Genomic DNA, 12,222 nt, shown 5'->3' with positions numbered 1-12,222 from the left:
AGACAGAAAACCCGATGAAGAGGGAGTTTAGAACCAGGAATTGGGCACCGTAAAGGAGGAGCTTGAGTCGAGAAGGGGCGGAGTCCAGAGTGTGAGGGTGGAGTAGTAGGCGAGACCAGGTAGGTGGGTGGGGTCGTCACCATGTGGGCGGAGACAAGGAGGCGGAAACGAGGAGCAGGAGGCGCGTCGTGGCAGTGTCGACGAGGCGAGGCGAGAAAGAGGTGGAGAATCTAAAAAAGCAAGAGGCAAGAGAGAGGGCAATAGGGACTGCCCCGACCTTTATAGGGCCCGCAGCTCGGGGGGAGGGACAATGCCGAATCCAAACGTCATCACCCAAATCGGGCGCTCCGATTGGCCCCGACCCAAGTGGCCCGCCAGCTTGGGCCAGAAACCGCCTCACTTCGTTTCCCGCAAGGCCATCTCAAATAGCGGCAATATTGAGCTCCGACCCCATGAGATGACACGAATCGCCCACACCGAAATTGGCATGCGAATCATCCTGCAACCCCCCCCCCCCCGGGCGACCGGTCGACAGTCCCGCATGCCCGCTCGAGCGATCGACCAGCGTCGATCAACACGCTCATTCCGCGTACGCCAACGTGGCCTGCACTGTACATTCACTGGCTCGATCACAGCTTCGCTGGCCGTAGAGACGAGAAGACGTTCACCATCCGTGGAGAATCCACTGCTGCCAGCGAGGACCGAAGGTACATCATCATGGATAAATCCATGCACGTCTCACGAGCGGTGTACGTGTCTGCTTTGGAGCACATTCCATACAGTGCGCGCGGTTCCGCCATTACGCACGTGGCCAGCGCTCGCATTCACATGATTCCGCTAGCGTATACGGGGGTGAACACCAATATGTGTCGGATATTGAGGTTAAAAAGGAACAAGCCGCTTCTACTGGAGTGTCTTTGTTGGCTTCCGTACGCATTTCGTGCAGCATGGGCGTCGTGCTGGCTGTGTTTCCCATGCCGTGAAAATACCATTCGTACAGCCTCTTAAGAGGTATTTATTCGCATGCCTTTTTAATGCAATCGGCAATCTTCCCCAGATGATCGGAAGCTTGAGTCAATAATCCCGCACCAACAAGTACACCACATGAATTGGTGCTGCAGTTTCCCCACCGCGGCGCCGCACGCACTGGCCTCCACGAGGCCCCACCTTACAGCGAAGGCGCACGTGGCTGATTTACCTCAGGAATAATCATAAAAGAAGAAGAGTAGGGATGAAATGAAGGAGAAAAATGATTTTAGCAACCCTAGCTATTAAATCATCGCAACACGCTCCCTTGTTGCCCCGCTAAACAAAAGGAAAGGGACTATCTACATGTATAATAATGGAATAACTGTCTTGGGACACCTATCTGTTGTATGTATGCGGTTCTGAGAACCACAACAATATTGTTGTGGCCATGGTTACCGAGAAACCAGCTTGTCACTCAGGGGGATAAATCCCAGGTTGTCCTCGGTAGAGCCGGACCTGGGGCCACCGCTCACAATTAACGTTGTGGTACGGTGGGTTGTTTTAAAACCACGAATGCCACCCAGTCAACCACGAGTTCCAGTGTCCACCGTCTAATTATTCCATTTCCCTAGAGGTCACGTGGTTACCTAAGCAGGGTGCGTGCCCTCGGCAAAGCACCAATATTATCTGATTAGATTTTAATTATGGCGGCCGAGCGTTTTAACCGCCGTTGCGTGCCGACGATATTTGGTCAAATCTGTGGTAATTACCTCCCAGTCTATCTTGGTTTGGACAATGCTCGACCAATGGAAGGAAAGGACAAACATGGACAGGTTGGAAATCGACAAATGATTTATTAATAATAAAATAAATAAATAAAAAGAACTTCTTATTCGCTGAGGTAAATAAAGAATGAATTTCAAAGGAAAATCAATCAAAATGCTAGGAAAGAGACAAAGAGCAGATGCTTATCGGGGATTGGCTTACTTACAGACAGACAAGTGAGCCCAACATATCATTCAGGGGGAACGGGGGGGGGAGGGGGGAAGAATCGTCTCGCTCAACAGAAAGTCGTCCGTGAAGCAAAAACGCCCTAAAATACGTGCGTGCGTGTCACGCCCGTCACCAGAACCCAGCCCCGCCGTGCACCCTCTCATGAACAGACTTGAACGCCAGTCGACATCTGGAGGGTACCGGGATCGTCCGTCGTGGGTTTAGACCCTGGTGTTGTTGGTGACCAACCTGTGCCTCACTTGTTGGCGGCGCTGCTCACACCCACAAGCGCACCACATGCTCGCTTGCCCAAGCACTCGGAAGGACTAATTGTCTCGTTGTTGGTGCTGGTCAGAAACCCACTTCTTTCTCACTTCTCAAGCTGACTTCTCGTTCTCTTCTCCCTCCCTGGCTTTATTTTACCCCATTTTCTTCTCGCCTCTCTCACCCTTTGCCTTTTCCTCTCTCCTTTAGCTTTTTCTTTTTCGCCTTTTTCCTCACAGAATGTACCTCCCGTTCATTTTATATCTCCGGGCCGTCTCCGCGGGTGCAGTCCACCCCAAGCTCACCCCCACCCCACTGGCGCACAGTTACCCTGATGACCCGTGCGCTCTCAAAAAAGGCGGGTGTGGAAGCTCGTGAAAGATTGTTGCTGAGGAAGAATGGGGGCGGCCTTCAGAGCTCGTGAAAAAAATGTGTGTAAACGTGTCTGTTGTAAAGAAAAAAGCTTCCCATAAGAGAGGCGATCTATCCTTTAACCTTCTCAATGCATCACATTTAAGATCCCATTAGACATGGGGATGGGGCCAATCTGAACATGAATTTCAGGAAATAACTAACTGTCTGAGGACCTGGATGTGTGGATGCATTAATCAGACCGGATTCTGAAATTGGTAACAATATATATATATATATATATATATATATATATATATATATATATATATATATATATATATATATATATATATATATATATATATATATATATATATATATATATATATATATATATATATATGCGCACGCGCGCGCGCACGCACGCACGCACGCACGCACGCACGCACACACACACACAGTAGCTGGTGTTTTCCACATTGTGTAAGCATATGAACCAAGCTTTCCGATTATCTCGGGTCTCTCACCTGCATTTTACTTCATTTATGGATGTTGTCTGACGTTTTTGTCATTTCTCTTTCTTTCTTTCTTTTTTCCGATGTACCAGATTCGATGTCCATCAGCACACAAAATCTCAGCTTTCTACATCACCTGGAAGGTACCAATCTTTAATGTCAGTCAGTCAGTTGGTGAATCAGTGGTTAGAAAGAGCTTTATATATTAGATGTACTAACTAATACAACCCATCGCTTCGCTAATGGGAATATTAAGTGGGGGTTGTAAGAATGAGGAAGGAAGAGGGGTGAGGTCGGGGAGCCAGTCGGGGTGGGGGGGCGAGGAGGGGTGCGATGGGGGAGTGAGGAGGGGTTTGGATGGGGAGGGGGGAGTGAGGAAGGAGGAGGGGAGGGTAAGGAAAGGCAGCATGAGGGGAGCACAAGGTAACTCAGTGTGAGGGGAGGGTCTGTCTGGACATAACCACATTCTGGACATGTGCAGAGATAACCACCATCCGGGCATAACAAAAGAGAGAGAAAGAGAGAGATGGGAGGATGCTGCACTGTATTCAGAAAGGGTGAAGCGAGGATGGGATAGGGAGAGTGAGAGTGAGAGTGAGAGTGAGAGTGAGAGTGAGAGTGAAGTGGGGGTGGGGGAGTTGGCAGAGAATGTTATGCTTTATGAACACACACACACACACACACACACACACACACACACACACACACACACACACACACACACACACACACACACACACACACACACAATCATTGTGTGACAGGTGGAAAAAAAATTGGCTCCAATTGAGAAAACGCATTCATACGGTGAACGGTTCAGAAATCTTCTGTTATCAAATGTATTTTGCTTTGAAACTCACAAAGGGAAACCATTTACACCTTTGTAAATCCTGCACCAAGTCACATAAAATGACCAAATGCTTGAGAAACAGTCGCAAGGACAAAGAAAAATGTGATCACTTATCCACTGCTGAGGTTAAAAGTTCAAATCTCTAAGATGCAGGATGAAACTTTGCCACCGTGGTGCCCAAAGCCAAGCATGCAGGCATACAAACACACCCAGGGAGAGTCCCTAAATTATAGATCCAAATATACTCACCGGGATTGGAGGCGAAGACCACGAGGGGTGAACTACCTCGGGTTCTCACCAGACTCCCCGGAATCACTGGCTGTCGCACATGAATAACTTCATGATACGGTGGATCGCTAATCGACCGCGAACGCCAATAACTCGACCACGCGACTTAGGATCCTCCGTCTAAAAAATACCATTTAACGAAAGGTCACGTGATCTAATTACCGGGAGACACGCCCTCTGTACAGACTTGCTCAAACCAGATCACCTTACCAGATCAGATGCAGCCGAGTGGAACTGCTAAGCACGTACCGCCTCGGAAACAGATTGTTGGGGAATTACGTCCCGGATAAACTAGGGTGTGGGCCATGCTGGACCAATGGAAGAAAACACGAAAACGAGCTGGGAACATTTCTATATAACACCTTTATTTACAATCAAGCGAGGAAAAGTATGTGGCACATTGAATGGGGTATTGTTTTACGTACAGCAGGGGATAGCAAAGAATTTGTGGGGTGCGGCAAAAGACAAGCAATCTTACAAAAGCAGACACAGAGCAGAGTTATCCCGTTATATCTTCTACAATATAAATTTATGCTAGGACAGGCACCATCACACATATTCACACACATTCACACACACACACACACACACACACACACACACACACACACACACACACACACACACACACACACACACACACACACACACACACGGAAGATTGGATAGCCCAGAGAGAAAGAATGCAGGTGAGGTAAATGACCTTTCAATACCTCGCACGGTCGGCAGACAAACGCAAGCCAGAATGCTTAGGGAGAGGTAGGTGGGAGGAATACTGCTGGTGTCTAAGATGTGTGAGGTGTAGTGTCGTGCAATATGGGGGGGGTGCGATGTCATGGCAGAGGAAAATGGGATTGCGGGTCAGTAACGTTCTTTGTGTGTCCACAGAAGACGGGATAGAGGGGTCGATAAAGAGAGGAGAATAGATGCGTGAGGAGAAAGATCCCTAACCTAACCATGTAAAGGTCTGTATGTTCAACGTGTACTTCCATGGGATGTACCGCCTGAGTGTTCCCACCTCGTGATATGGCACGTTATCGCCTGCTCAGTTATTTGCCGGGGCTCGTGGCAATGTGCGCTCTGCACTGGTCAGTGTGGCTTAGCGGGGGTGGTGGCATGTCGACAGCATGGCAGGGAGTCTTGAAGGACGGCAGTCGCCTCGGATCAGGTCCTCGAAGAAGAAGAAGCTCTCAAAGAAGAAGCGCGCTGTAGACGGCAATCACACCTAAATAATGTTCCGAAGAAGAGAGAGGAGAGCGACAGAGAGAGCGACACCCTAACGGATCCGCACTACCCCTTTTATAAGCCCTGAGTGAAGAGCGAGGAGATGACTGGGAAGCAACGCACTGTGGCCCAAATCCTGCTCCTCTGTTGGGCCACAGCGGTCCTAGCCATGCCCTACCAGGCTCCGGGACCAGAAGCTGGCTCAGATGCCAACCGGCTTCGGCACTGCTGGGAGCTCCTGACTTAACATGGGAGCATGCTCCCCGAGCCGGCACCCCGGCCCTGAATATGCATCGAGTACAGTCTGAATGTCAGATGACAGCGGACTTTCCCCACCACCCAGGGGCTCCCTCATGAGCGAAAATGCACACCCGGGACCTGAACCAAACTCCCGGATCGCCCTTCTCGCGATTCCTCCTTGTTGTCCCCATTGCCAATAACTCAAAGGTAATTTGGCCATCAGGATTCTGATTTTAACCTTTTCAACATGTCTCTTGAATCTCTGCTAAATAACCAAGATGGCGTCCACAGTAACCGAGACACGATCGTAATGCCAATTCTACGAAGAAAAAGCATTTTGTTGGATTGTAGTTTTTCCAGTTTCAAAAATGATATTATTTGAAGGCTCTCATTTGATTCCTTCTTTTGATTTTAGCTGTTACTTCTGCTTGGAAGTCTTGATAGTTGCTCGCAATTTAGTTATTATTTTTCTCTTTTATATTTCTGGTTACTCTGTTTAGCGTTTCTATCTGCACCCGTAGATCATGATGTTGGGTACCTTGTTTCAAATTCTGTGTTTATTTGTCCATTGTGTACAAATGTACTTGTATTTCATGTAAAATGTCCATTGAAGTCTACAATCTTTGTCCTGCATGTGATTTATATATAAGCTCCACTCTGAGCCTTTGAACTTAGACGAACATAAACCAAAGCAGCACCAACTGTAAGTAACAAATGAAATATAGCAAATTATTTTATTCCATTTCAACTTTCTTGCGACTACACAGTCCTGTCTGATTTAATGAGTCCAAGAAAAGAAAACATCCATTGTGTGAAAAGATGAGACAAAAGGCAAGAAAGGAGAGCTTCAAAAATGCTACTTACCAGCAGGTGGAGACTTATGAAAGCAGAAAATGCTCTGCTTTTGATTTCTGTGTTTAAAGCCCAATACAAGTTTCACTTCATTGTATTTGAAGATCCTGGTGCTTGAAGTACGTACTTCTTTTGTCTTTCTAATCTCCTGAGTAATGGGCATGTACTTGTTGTATTCCAGTGAGGTATGAATTGGAGCTGCACTTGAAGATGTAAGCCTTGGATTGAGAATACGGTGTTTGGTGTGATGCTCCGTTATTTCAGAAGCGTCATTATGATTCCATCAAACAGTAATGCTTACCTTGTCGCCAATGAGGTTCTGATCCTCTGAAGAACCCTTTGAAAGAGATACTGAGATTATTGAACAGAAATGAAAATGAGAGCGGTTTCAACCCACAAACTTCAGTACCCCTGGAATGGACGGGTTCACAAAACCAACGATTGTTGCTTTAAGTAAGTGATGAAATATTGAGGTTTACAAAAGCACCTGAGCTCACTTGTACATGACGGTGAAGTCAGGACTGGAATTGAATGACCCTCACCGGAGGCTGCTTCAACAACCGTCTCCGTTTACGGCTTATAAAGCAGTCTTCTTTTTGTATCTATTATTATGGATTGTATATTTATTAATGGAAACCATTGTATTCTTTGCATGGTGCTCTCAAGTCAGAACACGACTCAGGGTTCAGGACTCCGTTGTTTTTCTCGTTATGGTATGCACTTGTAACCAAAAGGACGTGCTAATTGATGCTCGAATGAAATGGGTTTTTTGTTGCATTATGTGCCTTTTAAGGACAGGTGTAATTAGATATAATACACTGCTTGTCCTACTGCTATAGCACTTCACCAATGTTGTTATTGCACCGTAAGATTATATTGAAAATTACATATGGATGAACATGGGTGGCAAGTGGAAGGAGTTATTTGTGCCATTTAGGATCAATACTTCCAGGCTCATGGGAGACCTTTGATCTTAAATGCAGCCCTCCAGCTCTTCTACGGGCATCGACTTTGTATATAGAAAATAATAAAACTTACAAATATAGTCACCAAGAACAAAAGTCACAAAATAATAGCTCGTCAACAATCACCTGAAATCCGTCGTATTTTCATTTTTTCATAAAACACACACACACACACACACACACACACACACACACACACACACACACACACACACACCCACACACACACACAAACACACACACACACACACACACACACACACACACACACACACACACACACACACACACACACACACACACACGACGATTCTTTCATTAATTATTGTGACCGAGACGTCAGTTGCCGCCAGTTATCATTGCGATTTCAACCATTTTAACATCGATATCCCAGTAATAATCGAAAAGGAAACGTCATAATCAAATTCAGGAATATACACCCCAGTTGATGATTTGTGGATTTCCCCATTTCATTTTATTTCAATAATTTGAAAGATGTGAAGTTCCAATGATAGGAGGTACATTTTTGTTTTGAATGTACACCAATGGACAGTGGAATGCACGTATGTTCATTTGTTCAGGAAGCTCATCCACGGTTTTTTTCCTGGCTCTTTCCCCTGCTGGAATTTCCTGTACACCGGTTTCCAGCTCCTCCAGCACTGCTATACAGTTTCACATGAAAAGGTTGGAGGTTTGGAAACCTATACTTTTAAATTATACCACGAAATGGCCTCAATGTGTTATTTTCTCACGAAATATGCAAAGATTCAAAAGTTTCCACCTCGTTTTTATAAAGCGGACTATAAAGCTGTGCACACTAAAACTCTAATGAACTATGGTGAGAATAGTTTCCACGTGAGTTGTGTAAGGTTTGTGCAACAGGCAGAAACATAGACATGGTCACAAGTTTCAAAACAAACACTTGACTTTCCAGCTTGGACTTGGAGCCCTGATTTCCTATCAGATGTTTTAAAGTAGGACTACTCTCTCATGTCCTATACTGTCAGATTGTCAATGGAAGATATCAACAACAAGAACAGTTACATCCTGCACTCTCATCCTTTGTAGTGAAACTCCCTACAATGTGCTACCCGTGCAGGCTAACTGCAGGATGCATGTGGTCCACCATCAACTCCCTCCTCGTGAAACTCAAAATCCAGAACCACTGCTCACCTCCACTCATTTGTTCCTCTTGTTTTTTGCCACCTATGGAACCAACTTCCACACTCTGTTCAATCTCATTCTTCTCTCCAGGTCTTTAAGACATCTGTTCAGCACCATCACAAATCATCCCCAATCCAAAACCATGATCTTTTCTACTCTCGCTAAACCACCCTGACCCATATTTTCTCCCTCGGCTCGGCCCTGCTGTTGGCATTTCCCATTTCTCCTTCTGCTGTTCCTTTTGTGATGTTGCATCCTGACCCATTGGGTGTTCTAGCTCTTCCACGAGTCTTCACTATGTCCACAAAAAACAAAAAGACGAGGCTGAAACAAGATTGTTGGACAAGTGTCTTTCATTTAGATTGTGGGCTAATAATGATTAGGACATTTATTTCAGATGTCTATTTGCTCCAATATCAAATATGTCTTTCTCAAGGTATCTTAAGATAGGTGCTATTTTACCTTAGAGAAATTCTACAATCTCTGTGTCATTGTTTGCATGCCCTATTACATAGGCCTGCATGGTGTCACAGTTCTTTCGATTCTCCTTCCTAACAATTCAAAAAAATAATCTTTTTAAAAAGGGGAAATTCACAACATTTTTTTTTTACTTTCTCATCTTTTAATGTACATTGTATATATATATATATATATATATATATATATATATATATATATATATATATATATATATATATATATATATATATATATATATATATATATATATATATATATATATATGCACATATGTATCTGTGTGTATGTACATATATATCTATCTATAATTCCAGCAATGTGTGTGTGTGTGTGTGTGTGTGTGTGTGTGTGTGTGTGTGTGTGTGTGTGTGTGTGTGTGTGTGCGTGCGTGCGTGACCGCCGTTTCTCGACAACCGCTGGTCCGATCTGATTGAAACTTGCCAGGAATATTGCTGGGGCCCCGCAGATGTGCCTTTTCGAGGTTTGATGTCAATGGGATGAGCGGTTCCCAAGTTATGGCCATTTTACTGCTTTTTCAGTGTTGAAAAGGTGTATATATGGCAGCTGAAGGTGTCGTTCCACCTTCTCACCTTATCATGCCAATTTTTTCCCAAATTATTAATAACCGGACGATCACCGGATTGAAACTTGCCAGGAATATTGCTGGGGACCCGCGGATGTGCCTTTTCGAGGTTTGATATTAATCGGACGAGCAGTTCCCAAGTTACGGCCATTTATCTGTCGACCAATATCTGCGAGAGGGGGGATGAGAGTGGGGGCGAGAGAGGAGGGGGCGAGAGGAAGGGCGAGACTAGGGCGGATAGAGGGGGAGCAAGAGAGGGGGAGAGAGAGGTGGGCGAGAGAGGGGGTGAGAGTGGGGGGCGAGAGAGGCGGGACGGGAGAGGGGGATGAGAGTGGGGATGAGAGAGGAGGGGGAGAGAGGAAGGGCGAGACTAGGATGGATAGAGGGGGGCAAGAGAGGGGGGAGAGAGAGAGGGGGGGCGAGAGAGCGGGGGCGAGAGAGGGCTGCAAATACTGGCACGCACCTACGGGCCCGTACGAGTATATATATATATATATATATATATATATATATATATATATATATATATATATATATATATATATATATATATATATATATATATATATATATATATATATATACACATACATACATACTGTATATATCTTCTTCTTCTTCTTTCGGCTGCTCCCGTTAGGGGTCGCCACAGCGGATCATCCGTATGATCCGCATAGTGATTTGGCAGATGATTTACGCCGGATGCCCTTCCTGACGCAACCCTGGTCGCCTCTTACGACACAGAGATATGGTACACCTATTTTAACCGGGGTATACACCGGCCCAGTATACTGGTACTCATTTCGCCGACCTCGAAAGGATGACAGGCTGAGTCAACCACATACTGTGTATATGTATATGTATATATATATATATATATATATATATATATATATATATATATATATATATATATATATATATATATATATATATATATATATATATATATATATATTTATATATATTGTTACGGATTTCCGAATCCGGTCTATACCGGGCGTAGTGGCGTGCGCCTGTAATCCGGCTACTCGGAGGCTTGGGTTGGAGGATCGCTTGAGGACGGGAGCTCTGCACTGGGACGCGCTATGAGAGGGTGTAGGGCAGCCCGGAATCATGGCGAAACCCAATCCTTATCCCTGTGTCGTAAGAGGTGACCAGGGTTGCGTCAGGAAGGGCATCCGACGTAAAACCTATGCCAAATCAGTTTGCGGATCATAACGGATGATCTGCTGTGGCGACCCCTAACGGGAGAAGCCGAAAGACAAACAACAACAACAACAACATTTCCGAATCCGGTCTGATGAATGCATCCACACATCCAGGTCCTCAGACAGTTATTTCCTCAAATGCATGTTCAGATTAGCCCCATCCCCATGTCTAATGGGATTTTAAATGTGATGCATTGAGAAGGGTAAAGGATAGATCCCCTCTCTTATGGGAAGTTTATTTTTCTTTCCGACAGACACGTTCACACACATTTCTTTCACGAACTCTGACGCGCACCCTTATTTTTCCTCAGCAACGTTCTTTAGTGAGAGCCTACACCCGCCCTTATTGACAGCGCACGGGTCATCATGGTAACCGTGCGCAAGTGGGGTGGGGTGAGCTTTGGGGGACTCTGTGCCCGTGGAGACGGCCGCATATATAAAAACGAATTGGAGGTCCGTTCTGGGGAGAGAGAAGTAAGCGCAAGAAGCGAGGAAGAAGCGAGTGCAAGCACACAAAAAAGGAGAAGAGAAGCGAGCAAGAAGTGAGCAAGCAAATGTGTGGTGTGAGTGTGGGTGTCTGACCAGCGCCAACAACGAGACAATTCGTCCTTCCCAGTGCTTGAGCAAGTGAGAGTGTGGGGCGCGTGTGGGTATGAGCAGCGCCGACAACAAGTGAGGCACGGGTCGGTCACCGAGTGAGGTGTGGGTCGGTCATCAACAAATAAGGCGCAGGTCAGTCACCGACGGACGGTGTGGGTCACTGGATTTCACCAGTTTCGTGAAGTGTGAGGAGCTGCCCGTGTCGCAGCACCAGGGTCTAAACCCCAACAGACTATCTCGGTGCCCCCCAGATGTCGACTGGCGTTCAAGGCTGTTCACAAGAGGGTGCACAGAAAGGCTGGGTGCTGGCGACGGACACGACACGCGTGCACACATTTCAGGACGTTTTCACTTCATGGAAAACTACTCTCTGGTGAGCGAGACGACTCTTCCCCCCCCCCCCCCCGAATGATCTGTTGGGTCCCCTTGTCTGTGTTTAGATGTAAGTAAGTCAACCCCCTGGTAAGCATCTGCTCTTTGACTCTTTCCTGGCATTTTGATTGATTTTGCTTTGAAATTTATTCATTTATTTACCTCAGAAAGTAAAAAGTTATTTTCATTTATTTATTTTATTATTAATAAATTATTTATTGACTTCCAAAATGTCCGTGTTTGTCTTTTCCTTCCATTGGTCTGGCATTGTCCGAACCAAGATAGATTGGGAGGTAAT

The 12,222-nt window shown here is 45.6% G+C and overlaps 1 long non-coding RNA gene and 1 pseudogene across 1 annotated transcript in view; one reads left to right on the top strand and one right to left on the bottom strand.

The window, feature by feature from the left end:
* The window catches only part of LOC147028340 (uncharacterized), a 50,972-nt gene that overhangs the window by 58 nt on the left and 38,692 nt on the right, over nucleotides 1-12,222 (bottom strand). Inside the window, exons 3-4 of the long non-coding RNA XR_015057522.1 lie at nucleotides 3,108-3,231; nucleotides 1-230 (exon numbers count right to left, since the gene is read on the bottom strand). The exon at nucleotides 1-230 is cut by the window's left edge and continues 58 nt beyond it. This is a non-coding gene — a long non-coding RNA (uncharacterized LOC147028340). The remainder of the gene's footprint in view (nucleotides 231-3,107; nucleotides 3,232-12,222) is intronic.
* Nucleotides 10,737-10,877, top strand: LOC147028342 (signal recognition particle RNA; annotated as a pseudogene).

Source organism: Eptatretus burgeri, chromosome 4, assembly GCF_056783735.1.
Source record: "Eptatretus burgeri isolate ZD-2024b chromosome 4, Ebu_testis_v1, whole genome shotgun sequence".
NCBI lineage: Eukaryota > Metazoa > Chordata > Myxini > Myxiniformes > Myxinidae > Eptatretus > Eptatretus burgeri.
This window is presented reverse-complemented; position numbering and strand designations above follow the sequence as displayed.